General features: G+C 41.4%; 1 long non-coding RNA gene across 2 annotated transcripts in view; it reads left to right on the forward strand.

Moving 5' to 3' along the window:
• Positions 1–18,241, forward strand: part of LOC109555502 (uncharacterized) — a 42,835-nt gene extending 24,594 nt beyond the window's left edge. For both annotated transcript variants that reach the window (XR_002180281.2, XR_011565375.1), the window contains 2 exons: positions 3–329; positions 1,543–18,241. This is a non-coding gene — a long non-coding RNA (uncharacterized lncRNA). The remainder of the gene's footprint in view (positions 1–2; positions 330–1,542) is intronic.
• Positions 18,242–18,974: the final 733 nt, after the last annotated feature.

Genomic DNA, 18,974 nt, shown 5'->3' on the forward strand with positions numbered 1-18,974 from the left:
AGATTTGTGCATTTTTCTTTGATACCCAGTACCCAGCTTCCATTAACAAGGAGATGAGGGCCTTTGCTCCTTCTAGGCATCGAGCCTGTGTTGTGCTCAATGACCTACTTCACCAGACACAGTCTAACTCTCGTCCAGGAAATTGCACAAAGTCAGTGGCCAAAGCTCCGCTGAAGAGAGTAGGGGAGTTCTTGAAACCCTGAGGAGGCCTCGTCCAAGAGAGCTGTTCCTTGTTTCCCATGTGTGGGTTTTCCCATTCAGGGGCAAATAGTGGTTGGCTGACACGTGCAAGCTGGAGGCAGAAGAAGGCATCTTTCAAGTGCGAGCAAGTAAGTCATTCAGCTGTGGAAGGGATCAGTCCTAGTAGGGTGTACGGTTTAGGCACTGCTGGGTGCAGAGTAATTGTTGCCTCATTTATAGCTCTTAAGTCCTAAACCGGATGGTAGTCATGTGTCCCTGGCTTCTTCACGGGTAGTAGTGGGGTTTCCAGGTGACTGACATCTCATCAGAAGTCCGTGTTGGAGTAGTCTATCTAAATGAGCGTGGATTCCCAGCCGGGCCTACCGGGGAATCGGATACTGTTGTAGTTTTACGGGCTGAGCTCCTGGTTTCAGATCAATCAGGATGGGAGTAAGGAGTTTTGCCAGGCCCAGAGCATTTTCCTTGGCCAAAACTGGTGGGTACTCAGTCTCTGATTACGGAGGAATGGTCCCTTCTCCTGGAAGGGAGGAATATAGGCCCCATTCTTCTTCTCACCTTACAGCAAGAGTCATAATCAAGGAGGAGAGTGGGCCTGCTAGCTTTAGGAGAGGTTACCCATCAGCAGAAAAGGAAATCTGGGCCCCCATCTTAGCAACCAGGACTCTTCGCATCAAGGGAATAGGGCAGTTGGGCAAGTGAAGGAATTCGTGCTCTACCTCATGGCCCCCCGTCAGCATTCTCAAGGACTGCAAAAGGGCCTGCAGGTCTGGATGTGTGTGGGTCTGGGCTCCTGTGCACCCAATGATGGTAGTTTCTTTTCCTGATAAGGGGACTATCTCCTGGGTGACCTGGGAATGCTCAGTGCCAGTGTCCACCATAAAGTCCCTTGGATAGCCCCTACTTGAATTCTGACCATGGTCTCTCGGGGACCCAGTTGGAGAGAGTTCAGTTTCCTCTAGTTGGGATTCTGCTTGAGTTAGCCCGATCAGATTAGTGCCGTGTGGCTTGAGTTAATACCGGATCGGTGGGCCTGCTGCTTTGGTTTACTTCTCTGGGCGACTGGGGCACTCATTTTTCCAGTGTCCCTTTTGCTTGCAATAGGCACATTGATTGTGGCTAAGGGGAATTTTCCTTTTCAGATCTGGGCCCCTTGCCTTATGGTGTGGTCCCACTGGGGGTGCACAATGTGGCAGAACAGCTGCCAAGAATGTGACATTTTGCTTCATCCACTTTTTGCTGTTTAGTTGTGATTGACAAAGACTTTGTTGGCAAAGCAGGTCTGTGGCATTTTTACCTGCAAAACTTCTAATTTCTGTAATTTTTTTTTTTTTTTTTTTTCAGATGTCTGATTGGGCCTATCCCTCAAAGGCTGAATTTATCATCCATTGATTTTCAGTGGTTTCAAGATCAAAAGGGGTGAAAACCCAGAAGGCCTCACACGGCTTTTTCAGAAATCGTCCAGGCTTTCATCTGGTTCATGTAGCACCTCAGTGGTCTTAGCCATGTTACCAGGCTTCTTAGCCCCGTCTTTTACCCCCTGTAGGAGAGAGGGCCTGTGGCTATCTCTCTAACTGGTTTCTTCCCCCCTCAGTATTGGGATACCAGAGAGGCTCTTCCTCTGGGAAGTTCTCCTAAGCCCAGTTCTCCACATCTTATTGGGCCCCTGGGGCATTGGCCTGGACCCATTTTCTAGCCTTTGTCATGACTCATCAGCATTCCTCTATATTGAATAGGGTGAGGAGACACTGCAGGCAGTCTCCCCAGGTGGGGCAGTGGGTCTGAAAGATGGATTCTAAGAGACCAATCACTACTTGGGGCTTTTCAGAGTATGAGGGGGTGTGATCTTTCCAGTTAAGGAGATCAGTCATGGAAAAAGGCCTGTAGTAAAAAACAGGTCAACAGAGCAGCAACTGTAAGCTTGTTTATGTCTCTTGATGTAATTGTAGATGTGTGGAACCACTGTCCGGAGATGTCACTGGCCATCCTTTTCTCGTTCCTATTTTGGACAGGGGTGCCACAGAGATACACTGACCAGTCTTTGGTGTCTGAATTTGTCTGCATTCACCAAGGGAGGATCTGTTTCTGACCACTTCTTATTTCTGACTGGATGGTGTGTGCTGAATGGTGGCATGTCACTGCTTAAAAATGTCAGGAACTGCAGTCCCTTTGGCACACCTTGTCTGTGGACAAGTGTGTTGTGTATGAGTATGTGTGTGTGCCTTTCTGTGTGTGTGTGTGTTTAACAAGAAAGCCCTGGGTCTCTGAAATGCTCCTTGTCTTCACAAGGATGTGTCTGGAGTCGTCTGGCACTCACAACATACCGGACAGCAGCCACTTCCTTCTCCACCTTGGTGTGGAAAACCTCCTGCTTCTGCACTGCACTAGTGGGAACAACAACAGGGGCTCTGACTGACTGGGATGGGCTGTGGGACTCGCACTGTCTCTGTTACTTCCCAGGATTATCCACAAATACAATAATAACTCTCTGGGAATGCTACTCTGGCCTAATGTTTCTGGTCACTTCTGACATAGAATCCCCACCCCTGGGTACTGCTCCTCTTCAGATGCAAGACAAAAGGAGTCACCCAAAGTCATGGCTCAGACACCTACAGGTGTTTTGGCCATGTTCGAATTCTGGTCCTGCTGTACCTTTGGACCTCCACACCACCAGCACCCAGTTCCCTCGGCCGCCCCTCACCTTGCCTGTGCCATTGTTCCCACCTCTATTCCCTCGGGCACCCCTTACCTTGCCTGTGCCATTGTCCCCACCTCTATTCCTGGTCCTTCTCCTCCTCCTGAGCAGCTGACTCTGAGGAATTGAAATCAGGATAGGGCTTGGGCCCAGAAGCCTGTGAAGCCCTGGAAGATGGTGCATCTCTGATCCAAGTGACCCTTCCTCCTCCGACGGTTGTTCCACCTGATACAAACGTAGGCCCTGTGGTCTTTCACATTCCCAGACCTAAACTCACTGTCTAAAGGGCCACCAGTCACTCCAGCCTCTCCAGCATGGGCCGGTAGATCACTCGGGGCTCCTGGCCTTGCACATTCCTGGCTCTGCTCCTCCAGCTTCTCCTCTGGCTCCTGCAAGGATAACTGCTCCTGCTCCACATCTTCCACCACTTCCACCTCCTCTGTGCTGTCTTCTTCCACCAGCAGCCTGACCTCTTGCCCGATCCCCACCATCTCTCTCGCTTCCAGGGCCTCACCTTCCTTTCTTTGCCTACACACTGAAGAGAGCCACCTCCTTGCTTGGTGTGCCACCTGGTGCCTACAAGGTCCCTGATGCCCCCACTGTGAGAGGAGGACCCAGGGCCCCCATCCCCTGAAAACTTGGCCTCACAGCTAAGAAGATCCAGAGTCCCAGGGTGCTCCTGGCATACTCTGGCAGCATCTCACCCTGGCTGTGGCCTGAGCTGGTGCAGCTATGTAGGGGTTGGACATGACAGCACAGCAGGTGGCCTGCACAGCCAATTAGAATGCTGCTGTCACCCAGTGGCCATAGCTGCCTCCTTCTGGGGGTGCCCTGAGACTGAAGAAGTGGGTGGGGGATCACCTGGAACAAAGTGCACAGGCCGGCAAGATTGAGCAGTTTAACGGGCCCCCTAGGCTGCTGCTTCCCGACCTGCATACAGGTTTCTCAAGAGGCAGGTCAGGTGGTCTGGTATTCCCATCTCTTTTAGAATTTTCCACAGTTTATTGTGATCCACACAGTCAAAGGCTTTGGCATAGTCAATAAAACAGAAATAGATGTTTCTCTGGAACTCTCTTGCTTTTTCCATGATCCAGCGGATGTTGGCAATTTGATCTCTGGTTCCTCTGCCTTTTCTAAAACCAGCATGAACATCAGGAAGTTCACGGATCATGTATTGCTGAAGCCTGGCTTGGAGAACTTTGAGCATTACTTTACTAGCATGTGAGATGAGTGCAATTGTGCGGTAGTTTGAGCATTCTTTGGCATTGCCTTTCTTTGGTATTGGAATGGAAACTGAACTTTTTCAGTCCTGTGGCCACTGCTGAGTTTTCCAAATTTGCTGGCATATTGAGCGCAGCACTTTCACAGCATCATCTTTAAGGATTTGAAATAGCTCAACTGGAATTCCATCACTTCCACTAGCTTTATTCATAGTGATGCTTTCTAAGGCCCACTTGACTTCACATTCCAGGATGTCTGGCTCTAGGTTAGTGACCACACCATTGTGATTATCTGGGTCATGAAAATCTTTTTTGTACAGTTCTTCTGTGTATTCTTGCCACCTCTTCTTAATATCTTCTGCTTCTGTTAGGTCCATACCATTTCTGTCCTTTATCAAGCCCATCTTTGCATGAAATGTTCCCTTGGTATCTCTGATTTTCTTGAAGAGATCTCTAGTCTTTCCCATTCTGTTGTTTTCCTCTATTTCTTTGCATTGATCGCTGAGGAAGGCTTTCTTATCTCTTCTTGCTATTCATTGTAACTCTGCATTAAAATGCTTATATCTTTCCTTTCTCCTTTGCTTTTCACTTCTCTTCTTTTCACAGCTATTTGCAAGGCCTCCCCAGACAGCCGTTTTGCTTTTTTACATTTCTTTTCCATGGGGTTGGTCTTGATCCCTGTCTCCTTGCAATGTCACGAATCTCATTCCATAGTTCACCAGGCACTCTATCTATCAGATCTAGGCTCTTAAATCTATTTCTCACTTCTACTGTATAATCATATGGGATTTGATTTAGGTCATACCTGAATGGTCTAGTGGTTTTCCCTACTTTCTTCAATTTAAGCCTGAATTTGATAATAAGGAATTCATGATCTGAGCCATAGTCAGCTCCTGGTCTTGTTTTTGTTGATGATATAGAGCTTCTCCATCTTTGGTTGCAAAGAATATAATCAATCTAATTTCAGTGTTGATGATCTGATGATGTCCATATGTAGAGTCTTCTCTTGTGTTGTTGGAAGCAGGTCAGGAAGCAACAGTCAAAACTGGACATGAAACAGCAGACTGGTTCCAAATAGGAAAAGGAGTACTTCAAGGCTGTATATTGTCACCCTGCTTATTTAACTTATATGCAGAGTACATCACGAGAAACGCTGGACTGGAAGAAAAACAAGCTGGAATCAAGATTGCCAGGAGAAATATCAATAACCTCAGATATGCAGATGATACCATCCTTATGGCAGAAAGTGAAGAGGAACTAAAAAGCCTCTTGATGAAAGCGAAAGTGGAGAGTGAAAAAGTTGGCTTGAAGCTCAGCATTCAGAAAACAAAGATCATGGCATCTGGTCCCATCACTTCATGGGAAATAGATGGGGAAACAGTGGAAACAGTGTCAGACTTTGTTTTTGGGCTCCAAAATCACTGTACATGGTGACTGCAGCCATGAAATTAAAAGATGCTTACTCCTTGGAAGGAAAGTTATGACCAACCTAGATGGCATATTCAAAAGCAGAGACATTACTTTGCCAACAAAGGTCTGTCTAGTCAAGTCTATGATTTTTCCTGTGGTCATGTATGGATGTGAGAGTTGGACTGTGAAGAAAGCTGAGTACCGAAGAATTGATGCTTTTGAACTGCGGTGTTAGAGAAGACTCTTGAGAGTCCCTTGGACTGCAAGGAGCTCCAACCAGTCCATTCTGAAGGAGATCAGCCCTGGGATTTCTTTGGAAGGAATGATGATAAAGCTGAAACTCCAGTACTTTGGCCACCTCATGTGAAGTGTTTACTCATTGGAAAAGACTCTGATGCTGGGAGACATTAGGTGCAGGAGGAGAAGGGGACGACAGAGGATGAGATGGCTGGATGGAATCACTGACTCAATGGATGTGAGTCTGAGTGAATTCCGGGAGTTGGTGATGGACAGGGAGGCCTGGCGTGCTGTGATTCATGGGGTCACAAAGAGTCGAACACAACTGAGCAACTGAACTGAACTGAATTGGACTAGGCTGCTGGAGCTGTGAACCACTCCCAGGCTTCTGGGCCCAATCTCAGCCATTGGCAGAGAGAGTAGTGGGTGTCACGCTCCACAGACACACCCTTAGCCCAAAGGTAGTCACCTCTGGCCCACCCCCACCTGCTTCCCCTGGGCCTACCCACTTCCACCTCCCCACACCTCCACCCCACTGGCTTCCTGGGCTCCAGTGAGCCACGTGATGCCTCTGCTTCGCTGAGTGCCCACCTCCAGGCACGTTGTCTGTCTTCCATCTGGCAAAACCCAGGTGCAAGCTGCCACTTCCTTGGCCTCCAGAAATTCAAACCATGAATTCCCAGTTCCATATCCGAAAAGGACACTCCTGTGGCCCACAGGAACTTTAACCTCTGGGTGCTCTCTGAAAGTGTCCCATGAAATGCAGGGGGACAATGTGGCTGAATAGTTTCCTTCACTGAGCAGTGAGGCTGATGTGGTCTGGATGATAGGAGAATGGGTACAAAACCAGTTTGATACAGTTGAGCTCCTTTGCTAAGGGGCACCAGAGCCACGGGGTACAGAGCTTTCTGTGTCTCTGTCTCTGCTTCTGGCATGCCCTGTTTCTCTGTCCATCTTTCTTTGTGTATAGTAGGGGCTTGTGTCTGTGTGTCTCTGTCTCTCTGACTGGTGCTGTTGCCCTCTGCCACTCTCTGGACACCAGCGCTCATAAAAGACACTTAAACTTTGAATAAAGCCAGAGCTCTCCTCCTGTGTGAGTTGCATCCACAGGGGCATCTGACTATGTCAGTTCACACAGCTGGGGAATGCTTTCTCAAACTTAGAGGCAAACACAGGCAATCTCTGATGAACCACAGAAGGAGACAGGCGTCCCTCCCTCCCTCACATAGTGGACATGAACATTGCACAGGACTACAGTGGCTTGGCCACACTTTGGACAGCGGGAGAAACGGGACATGCTCTAGCTGGCATTAGGGAACTCCTTGAAACGTGCTTGAATGCCAGTAGGTGAGATGCTAAGGACAGCTCTCCATTAAAGGTCATGACTCACCGGTACCAGAGGCATTGAAGTCTTCATATTTAGGGTATACAGGCCCTTTCAAAGTGGTGCTGTTCTTGTTCACCCTCCAGGTTGAGAACACACTGCAGCCTACCCTGTTTCCCCAGGCCTGTGGGCTTGGGAGCAGCGAATGATCAACTGAAGCCATCCTTTGTGTAGTCCTGATATCCAAGCATTCTGTGAAGAGTATAGTGATGTTTTAAACTGGCAAACTCTGCAGGTAGCAGCTGCTTATGCTGCCATCCTTGCTTCATCCCTGTTGCCTCCTTCACAGGCAGATACTGGCAGAGGAGCACACACACACACACCCCACACCTGCACTTTCCTCACATTTCTGCACTGCCAGGTAGCTGGAAGTGCCCAGACAGATTCCATGCTCACACCCCATCTCTCCTAGGATGCCTGGGGGTTCACTCTGAGAGCTTAGCTTAGCATGTCATTTGTCTCGTATGGTGCCAATATGTAACACACTTGGAGAGGGAGTGTGCTGGTTGACAGGCTGATCCTAGACAGCACTAGCCCCGGACTTTCCCAGATCTCCTTCTCATATGTGTGGAACAATCTGCAGTGAAGCCGGCTCTCATTCCCATCCTCCTCTTTCCAGTCTCTCCCTTTATCCAAAGGACCTGACCTCTTCAAAATCGGGGGTCCTGCCCTAGCCTGGTCCAGCATTTCCACAGGGTAGCCAATGAACCACAGACTGAGGGGTCCACAGACAGGGGTTTTAAATCCCCACATCACTTATGATTTATTTCCTCTCGGTGACTCCTCAAACCCCTCATCACTGCTTACTGATACAAACACACAACACAGCAGAAATTTAGAGCTTGTTTATTCCTCTTGATGTAACTGCAGATTTGCAGAGTCACTGTCCATAGTTGTCACCTCTCATCCTTTCCTCATTCCTGTCCTGGACAGGGGCATGACAGAGATGCATGGACCAGTCTCCCCTAGTCTGTGAACACCTCTTGCCTCTTCTGGTTGCTCCATATCTCAGGACTATCTCATCATCACATGAGATAATGTCACCTTCATCTCTGTGTCTGCAGTGGGCAGGACCCATGCACACACACACACACACACACACACACACACACAACACAAGCACACACGTGTAAGGGACAGGGACACAAATGCAAACAGGCAACACGTGGCAGTACATGAAGAACCACTGGTTCATACAAAATATAGAGATTTCCATATTTCTTATAGGAAAATCTCCATTCTGATCTGCAAATGTGAACTATACCAAAGTCCAACTTCCATGAAGGAGCATTAGCACTTAGATTTTGATATATGGACTATAGGGAATTCCATATTTCAAGGTGGAAAATCATTGTATTGATATAGGTATGAGAAATGCAAAGGATTCCATATTTCATGAAGAAACAGTGGTGCCGATATTTTCACTTGTGAAATAGGAGCAACACCAATACCATATTGGATCTCCATATCTTAAGAAAAGCAATGCCTAGATGTTCATGTGTGAAATGTAGAGTATCCCATATTTAATGTAAGAAAATCACTACCCATGTTTTCATATAGGAAGTAGAAAGAATTCCATATTTCATGTGAAAAGCTCCTCATAGATTTTATAAATTGAAATACAAAAAATTCTACATTTCATGTAGTAAAACCAGCAATGAGATTTTCATATGTAACATATAGAGAATTCTATTTTTAATAGAGTAAAAATGTCCCAATGATTTTCATATCTGAAATATACATACTTCCATATTTTATGTAGTAAAATTGGTACATATAATTTGATAGATATCTTAAATATTCAGAATTTCAGATTGCATGTGGGGAAATTGGCACCCAGGTTTTCCTATGTGATACACATAATGTTCAATACTTCCTCTAGGAAAATTTGAGCAGAGATGTTCATATGTGATACATAGAAAATGGATGGCCCTATTTCAAATATGATACATAGAGAATTCCATATTTCATATGGGAATATTGGCACTCATATATTCATATATGAAGCATAAAGATTTCCTTATTTTTGTACAAATATCTGGGCCGAGATTTTCTTATATTAAATGTGAAAAATTTGACCTGACATGTATGAAAATCTGTTCACAGATTTCTATTTGTGAAGTGTAGAGATGTCCTAATTCATGAAGGAAAATCGGTTCCCTGACTCCTATAACATGAAATATAGAAAATTACATACTTATGTTAGAAAATCTCAATTAAGATTTTCATATATGAAATATACAGAATCCCATATGTCAATATAGCAGAAAAGTCTTTGTTCCAATTATCATCTGTAAAATATATGTGATTCCATATTTCATTTAAGAAAATCTGCACACTGATTGACACATGTGAAACATACAGAATTCTGTATTCCACGTTTAAAAATTTATGCCGACAAAAGCCATGCCAATATTTTCATATGGTTTCTAGAGATAATTTAATATTTAATGTAGGAAAATGAATGTCCATATATTCAAAGGTTTATCATGGAGAATTCCATATATTGTGTAGGAAAATGTGATCACAGATATTCATAAGTATAACATAAAGAAGTCAATATTTCCATTAGGAAATCTTTTTCCAGGTTTTCATAGAGTGTATTACAGTACAACCTGTGCCTAGATTTTTTTTAATTTAATTTAATTTTATTTTTTAACTTTACAATATTGTATTGGTTTTGTCACATATAAAAAAGAATCCGCCACAGGTATACATGTGTTTCCCATCCTGAACCCTCCTCCCTCCTCCCTCCCCATACCATCCCTCTGGGTCGTCCCAGTGCACCAGCCCCAGGCATATAGTACCATGCATTGAACCTGGACTGGTGACTCATATCATATATGATATTATACAAGTTTCAATGTCATTCTCCCAAATCATCCCACCCTCTTCCTCTCCCACAGAGTCCAAAAGACTGTTCTATACATCAGTGTCTCTTTTGCTGTCTCACATACAGGGTTATTGTTACCATATTTCTAAATTCCATACATATGCATTAGTATACTCTATTGGTGTTTTTCTTTCTGGCTTACTTCACTCTGTATAATAGGCTCCAGTTTCATCCAACTCATTAGAACTGATTCAAATGTATTCTTTTTAATGGCAGAGTAATACTCCATTGTGTATATGTACCACAGCTTTCTTATCCATTCATCTGCTGATGGACATTTAGGTTGCTTCCATGTCCTGGCTATTATAAACAGTGCTGTGATGAACATTGGGGTACACGTGTCTTTCAATTCTGGTTTTCTCAGTGTGTATGCCCAGCAGTGGGATTGCTGGATCATAAGGCAGTTCTATTTCTAGTTTTTAAAGGAATCTCCACACTGCTCTCCATAGTGGTTGTACTAGTTTGCATTCCCACCAACAGTGTAAGAGGGTTCCCTTTTCTTCACACCCTCTTCAGCGTTTATTGCTTGTAGACTTTTGGATTGCAGCCATTCTGACTGGTGTGAAATGGTACCTCATTGTGGTTTTTATTTGCATTTCTCTGATAATGAATGATGTTGAGCATCTTTTCATGTGTTTGTTAGCCTTCTGTATGTCTTCTTTGGAGAAATGTTTATTTAGTTCTTTGGCCCATTTTTTGATTGGGTCGTTTATTTTTCTGGAGTTGAGCTGTAGGAGTTGCTTGTATATTTTTGAGATTAGTTGTTTGTCAGTTGTTTCATTTGCTATTATTTTCTCCCATTCGGAAGACTGTCTTTTCACCTTGCTTATAGTTTCCTTTGTTGTGCAGAAACTTTTAATTTAAATTAGGTCCCATTTGTTTATTTTTGCTTTTATTTCCAATATTCTGGGAGGTGGGTCATAGAGGATCCTGCTGTGATGTATGTCGGAGAGTGTTTTGCCTATGTTCTCCTCTAGGAGTTTTATAGTTTCTGGTGTTACGTTTAGATCTTTAATCCATTTTGAGTTTATTTTTGTGTATGGTGTTAGAAAGTGGTCTAGTTTCATTCTTTTACAAGTGATTGACCAGTTTTCCCAGCACCACTTGTTAAAGAGATTGTCTTTAATTCATTGTATATTCTTGCCTCCTTTGTCAAGAAAAGGTGTCCATATGTGCGTGGATTTATCTCTGGGCTTTCTATTTTGTTCCATTGATCTATATTTCTGTCTTTGTGCCAGTACCATACTGTCTTGATGACTGTGGCTTTGTAGTAGAACCTGAAGTCAGGCAGGTTGATTCCTCCAGTTCCATTTTTCTTTCTCAAGATTTCTTTGGCTATTCGAGGTTTTTTGTATTTCCATATAAACTGTGAAATTATTTGTTCTAGCTCTGTGAAGAATACCGTTGGTAGCTTGATAAGCATTGCATTGAATCTATAGATTGCTTTGGGTAATATACTCATTTTCACTATATTCATTCCTCCAATCCATGAACATGGTCTATTTCTCCATCTATTAGTGTCCTCTTTGATTTCTTTCACCAGTGTTTTATAGTTTTATATATATAGGCCTTTAGTTTCTTTAGGTAGATATATTCCTAAGTATTTTATTCTTTTCGTTGCAATGGTGAATGGGATTGTTTCCTTAATTTCTCTTTCTATTTTCTCATTATTAGTGTATAGGAATGCAAGGGATTTCTGTGTGTTGATTTTATATCCTGCAACTTTACTATATTCATTGATTATTTCTAGTAATTTTCTGGTGGAGTCTTTAGGGTTTTCTATGTAGAGGATCATGTCATCTGCAAACAGTGAGAGTTTTATTTCTTCTTTTCCAATTTGGATTCCTTTTATTTCTTTTTTGTGCTCTGATTGCTGTGGCCAAAACTTCCAGAACTATGTTGAATAGTAATGGTAAAATGGGCACCCTTTTCTTCTTCCTGACTTTAGGGGAAATTCTTTCAATTTTTCACCATTGAGGATAATGTTTGCTGTGGTTTTGTCATACATAGCTTTTATTATATTGAGGTATGTTCCTTCTATTCCTGCTTTTTGGAGAGTTCTTATCATAAATGGATGTTTAATTTTGTCAAAGGCTTTCTCTGCATCTATTGAGATAATCATATGGTTTTTATTTTTCAATTTGTTAATGTGGTGTATTACATTGATTGATTTGCTGATATTGAAGAATCCTTGCATCCCTGGGATAAAGCTCACTTGGTCATGGTGTATGATCTTTTTAATGTGTTCTTGGATTCTGATTGCTAGAATTTTTTTAAGGATTTTTGTATCTATGTTCATCAGTGATATTGGCCTGTAGTTTTCTTTTTTTGTGGCATCTTTGTCAGGTTTTGGTATTAGGATGATGGTGGCCTCATAGAATGAGTTTGTAAGTTTACCATCCTCTGCAATTCTCTGGAAGAATTTGAGTAGGATAGGTGTTAGCTCTTCTCTAAATTTTTGGTAGAATTCAGCTGTGAAGCCGTCTGGACCCGGGCTTTTGTTTGTTGGAAGATTTCTGATTACAGTTTCAATTACCGTGCTTGTGATGGGTCTCTTAAGATTTTCTATTTCTTCCTGGTCCAGTTTTGGAAAGTTGTACTTTTCTAAGAATTTGTCCATTTCTTCCACGTTGTCCATTTTATTGTCATATAGTTGCTGATATTAGTCTCTTTTGATCCTTTATATTTCTGTGTTGTCTGTTGTGATTTCTCCATTTTCATTTCTAATTTTGTTGATTTGATTTTTCTCCCTTTGTTTCTTAATGAGTCTGGCTAATGGTTTCTCAATTTTATTTATCCTTTCAAAGAACCAACTTTTGGCTTTGTTGATTTTTGCTATGGTCTCTTTTGTTTCTTTTGCATGTATTTCTGCCCTAATTTTTAAGATTTCTTTCTTTCTACTAACCCTGGGGTTCTTCATTTCTTCCTTTTCTAGTTTCTTTAACTGTAGAGTTAGGTTATTTATTTGACTTTTTCCTTGTTTCTTGAGGTATGCCTGTATTGCTATGAACTTTCCCCTTAGGACTGCTTTTACAGTGCCCCACAGGTTTTGGGTTGTTGTGTTTTCATTTTCATTCGTTTCTATGCAAATTTTAATTTCTTTTTTGATTTCTTCTGTGATTTGTTGGTTATTCAGCAGTGTGTTCTTCAGTCTCTGTAGGTTGGATTTTTTAATAGTTTTTCTCCTGTCATTGAAATCTAATCTTACTGCATTGTGGTCAGAAAAGATGCTTGGAATGATTTCAATTTTTTTTGAATTTACCAAGGCTAGATTTATGGCCCTGGATGTGATCTATCATGGAGAATGTTCCATGTGCACTTCAGAAAAAGTTGAAATTCATTATTTGGGGTGAAATGTCCTAAAGATATCACTTAGGTCTAACTGGTCTATTGTATTGTTTAAAGTTTGTGTTTCCTTGTTCATTTTCTGTTTAGTTGATCTATCCATAGGTGTGAGTGGGGTATTAAAGTCTCCCACGATTATTGTGTTATTGTTAATTTCTCCTTTCATACTTGTTAGCATTTGTCTTACATATTGCAGTGCTCCTATGTTGGGTGTATATATATTTATAATTGTTATATATTCTTCTTGGATTGATCCTTTGATAATTATGAAGTGTCCTTCTTTGTCTCTTTTCACAGACTTTGTTTTAAAGTCTATTTTATCTGATATGAGTATTGCTACTCCTGCTTTCTTTTGGTCTCTATTTGTGTGGAATATCTTTTTCCAGCCCTTCACTTTCAGTCTGTATGTTTCCCTTGTTTTGAGGCGGGTCTCTTGTAGACAACATATATAGGGGTCTTGTTTTTGTATCCATTCAACCAGTCTTTGTCTTTTGGTTGGGGCTTTCAATCCATTTACGTTTAAGGTAATTATTGATAAGTATGATCCCATTACCATTTACTTTATTGTTTTGGGTTCGATTTGTACACCCTTTTTGTGTTTCCTGTCTAGAGAATATCCTTTAGTATTTGTTGGAGAGCTGGTTTGGTGGTGCTGAATTCTCTCAGCATTTGCTTGTCTGTAAAGCTTTTGATTTCTCCTTCATATTTGAATGAGATCCTTGCTGAGTACAATAATCTGGGCTGTAGGTTATTTTCTTTCATCACTTTAAGTATGTCTTGCCATTCCCTCCGGGCTTGAAGAGTTTCTATTGAAAGATCAGCTGTTATCCTTATGGGAATCCCCTATTTGTTGCTTTCCCCTTGCTGCTTTTAATATTTGTTCTTTGTGTTTGTTCTTTGTTAATTTGATTAATATATGTCTTAGGTGTTTTGCCTTGGGTTTATCCTGTTTGGGACTCTCTGGGTTTCTTGGACTTGAGTGATTATTTCCTTCCCTATTTTAGGGAATTTTCAACTATTATCTCCTTAAGTATTTTCTCACAGTCTTTCTTTTTGTCTTCTTCTTCAGGGACTCCTATGATTCGAAGGTTGTAGCATTTAATATTGTCCTGGACGTCTCTGAGATTGTCCTCATTTCTTTTAATTCGTTTTTCTTTTTTCCTCTCTGATTCATTTATTTATACCCTTCTATCTTCTAATTCACTAATCCTATCTTCTGCCTCTCTTATTCTACTATTTGTTGCCTCCAGAGTGTTTTTGATCTCAGTTATTGCATTATTCATTACATATTGACTCTTTTTTATTTCTTCTAGGTCCTTGTTAAACCTTTCTTGCATCTTCTCAATCCTTGTCTCCTGGCTATTTATCTGTGATTCCATTTTGATTTCAAAATTTTGGATCAATTTCACTATCATTATTCAGAATTCTTTATCAGGTAGATTCCCTATCTCTTCCTCTTTTGTTTGGTTTGGTGGGCATTTATCCTCTTCCTTTACCTGCTGGGTATTCCTCTGTCTCTTCATCTTGTTTATATTGCTGAGTTTGGGGTGTCCTTTCTGTATTCTGGCAGTTTCTGGAGTTCTCTTTATTGTGGCATTTCCTCGCTGTGTGTGGGTTTGTACAGGTGGCTTGTCAAGGTTTCTTGATTGAGGAAGCTTGTGTCAGTGTTCTGGTGGGTGGAGCTGGATTTCTTCTCTCTGCAGTGCAATGAAATGTCCAGTAATGAGTTATGAGATGTCTATGGTTTTGTAGTAACTTTGGGCAGCCTGTATATTGGAGCTCAGGGCTGTGTTCCTGTGTTGCTGGAGAATTTGCTTGGTATGTCTTGCCCTGGAACTTGTTGGCCTTTGTGTGGTGTTTGGTTTCAGTGTAGGTATGGAGGCATTTGATGAGCTCCTGTCGGTTAATGTTCCCTGAAGTCAGGGTTTGGACTTAAGCCTCCTGCTTCCAGTTATCGTTCTTATTTTTACAGTAGTCTCAAAATTTCTCCTTCTATACAACACCATTGATAAAACATCTAGGTTAAAGGTGAAAAGTTTCTCCACCATGAGGGTCACCCAGAGAGGTTCACAGAGTTACATGAAGAGGAGAAGAGGGAGGATGAAGTTAGAGGTGACCCGGATGAGATGAGGTGAAATCAATAGAGCAGAGAGCAGGCTAGCCAGTAATCACTTTCTTATGTGCACTCCACAACTGGACTGCTCATAGATGTTCACAGAGTTATACAGAGAAGAGAAGAGGGAGGAAGGAGACAGACATAGCCAGGAGGATAAAAGTGGGGAATGAAAAGGGGAGAGACAGATCCAGCCAGTAATCAGTTCCCTAAGTGTTCTCCACCATCTGGAACACACAGAAATTCACAGAGTTGGGTAGAGTAGAGAGGGGTTAGGGAGGAGACACAGGCGACCTGGTGGAGAAAAAGGAGAGTCCAAAGGGGGAGAGTGCAGTCAAGCCAGTAATCTTGCTCCCAAGTAAAAAATGGGTACTGAAGTTTGGGTTCTTAAAGGTACAAATTGGTAACAAATGCCTAAAAGCAAAAATTAAAAAATCGTGTAGAGTTTGGAATTTCAAAAATACAATGTTAAAGAAAAGAAGAAGGAAAATAAAGAGAAAAAAAAGTTGCAAAAATTATAAAGAAACTATAGGTACAAAATTGATAGCAAATACCAAAAAGGAAAAGATAAAAATCTAGAGTAGAGTTTAGAATTTCAAAAATACAATATTAAAAAAAAAGGAAGAAAAAGAAAGCAAAGAAAAAAAACAAAAACAAAATCACAAAAATGATAAAGAAAATATAGGTACAAAATTAATAACAAACAAGAAAAAGCAAAAGTTAAAAATCTAGAGTAGAGTTTGGAATTACAAAAATACAATGTTAAAGCAAAGAAGAAGAAAAAGAAAGAGAAGAAAAAAAAAACAAAGTCACAAATATTATAAAGAAACTATAGGTACAAAATTGATAACAAATACCAAAAAGCATAAATTAAAAATCTAGAGTGAAGTTTGGAATTTCAGAAATACAATGTTAAAGAAAAGAAGAAGAGAAAGAAAGAGAGAAAAAAAATCACGAAAATTATATATTAAAAAAAAAAAGGTACAAAATTGATAACAAATACCAAAAAGCTAAAATTAATAATCTAGAGTAGAGTTTGGAATTTCAAAAATACAATGTTAAAGAAAAGAAGAAGAAAAAAAAGAAAAAAAAAGAGGAAAAGAAAAAAAAAACAAGGCCACAAAAATTATAAAATATATATATATGAAGTTTGCTTTTAAAAAAAATTAGGGAAGATGGCAGAGGAATAGGACGGGGAGAACACTTTCTCCCCCACAAATTCATCAAAAGAACATTTAAACACTGAGTAAATTCCACAAAACAACTTCTGAATGCCAGCAGAGGACATCAGGCTCCCAGAAAAGCAACGCACTGTCTTCGAAAGGAGGTAGGAAAAAATAGAAAAGACAAAAAAAGAGACAAAGAGGGAGGGATGGAGCTCCATCCCTGTAAGGGAGTCTTAAAAAGAGAGAAGTTTCCAAACACCAGGAAACATTCTCACTGCCAAGTCTGTGCCAAGCCTTGGAAGCACAGAGGGCAAGATAACAGGGAGGAAATAAATAAGCAATTAAAACCCACAGATTATGAGCCCTACGCCAACTCCCCCAATGGAGAAGCAGCGCAGATGCCTGCATCCGCCATTAGCAAGTGGGGGCTGGGCAGGGAGGCGCGGCAGGGGCTGCATCGCTTAGATTAAGGATCTGGCCTGAATATCCCAAGCACTACCTGAGCGAAATACTTTGGGCTAGCAAACCAGACTGGGATATCTACCACGTGAAAAGCCAGCCCTAATCTAAGACACCACCAGGCCCACGCACAGAACAAAGGACTGTACAGAGATAGCCGGCTGCAGACCGTCCCCCTCCAGTGACAGGCAGCCAGAGCTGGAAGGGGGCACAATCGCAGCCCCAGAGAGACATTATCTACAAAGCTGTAAGCAGGCTTCTTTGCTAACTAAAACTTCTTGGGGTTCTGGACAGTCAAAATCCGCCTGAGAAGGTGTGCTGGTTGTACACACAGATAACTGAGTGACGGGGAGGCGATAAGTCGCAGCAACCACGCTCGCCAAACACGTCATCACCTGAGCAGCTCGGACCTGGGAAGGGCACAAAATGCAGGCCCAAATGAGTCTGTGCTTCTGAGTGCCTGAACCTGAGCAGCTTAGACCTGGAAGGTGCAAGCAGCCCAGGGCTGGCCTCAGATGGTTCCCGGCAGAGCAACCTAGAGCCTGAGGAGTGTGGGCAGGGAGGCTACATGCACCATGAGCGGGGGCAGGCCAAGTGCAGCTGAGGCAGTGCGAGCACACGCCAGTGTTATTTGTTTGCAGCGTCCCTCCCTCCCCACAACATGACTGAACAAGTGAGCCTTAAAAAAAAAAGGTGTCCACCATCGCCCCCTTTGTATCAGGGCAGAAATCAGACACTGAAGAGACCAGCAAACAGAAAAAGCTATAAAAGAGGGAACCGCCTTGGAAGCAACAGGCAATAGATTAAAACCCCGTGGTTAGTACCGACTACATAGGAAGGGGCCTATAGATTTTGAGAAATATAAGCCAGAACAAGGAACTAGCCGAAAATGACCTGAACCCACAATACCCACAAACAACATCAGAGAAAGTCCTATAAATATTTTTACTATTTTTATGATCATTCTTTCTTTTTTTTTTTAAATTAAATTTTTTAAAAAAAAATTTGTCCTCTATTACTCCTTTAATTTTTACTTTTATAAGCTACTATTACTTTGCAAAAACAAAAGACCCCTTTTTTTTAAAAAAAAAAGCAAACATCATACATGTATTTTTTATAACTTTTGTAACCTCGTTTTTATTTTTTTTTCCTTTTCTTTAACATTGTATTTTTGAAATTGCAAACTCTGCTCTAGATTTTTAATTTTAGCTTTTTGGTATTTGTTATCAATTTTGTACCTATACTTTTTTTTAATAATTTTTGTGACTTTTTTTTTTTTCTCTCTTTCTTTCTCTTCATCTTTTCTTTAACATTGTATTTCTGAAATTCCAAACTCTACTCTAGATTTTTAATTTATGCTTTTTGGTATTTGCTATCAATTTTGTACCTATATCTTCTTTATAATTTTTTTGACTTTGTTTGTTTTTGTTTTTCTCTTTCTTTTTCTTCTTCTTTTCTTTAACATTGTATTTTTGAAATTCCAAACTCTACTCTAGATTTTTAACTTTTGCTTTTTGGTATTTGTTATCAATTTTGTACCTATATTTTATTTATAATTTTTGTGACTTTGTTTTTGTTTTGTTTTGTTTTCATTTTCCTTTTCTCTCTTTCTTTTCCTTCTTCTTTTCTTTAACATTGTATTTTTGAAATTCCAAACTCTACTGTAGATTTTTAATTTTTGCTTTTAGGTATTTGTTACCAATTTTTTACCTTTAAGAACCCAATCTTCAGTACCCATATTTTACTAGGGAGCAAGATTACTGTCTTGACTGCTCTCTCTCCCTTCGGACTCTCCTTTTTCTCCACCAGGTCGCCTGTGTCTCCCCCCTAACCCCTCTCTACTCTACCCAACTC

The sequence above is a fragment of the Bos indicus genome, chromosome X (genome assembly GCF_029378745.1).
Source record: "Bos indicus isolate NIAB-ARS_2022 breed Sahiwal x Tharparkar chromosome X, NIAB-ARS_B.indTharparkar_mat_pri_1.0, whole genome shotgun sequence".
In the NCBI taxonomy this organism is placed as follows: Eukaryota; Metazoa; Chordata; class Mammalia; order Artiodactyla; family Bovidae; genus Bos; species Bos indicus.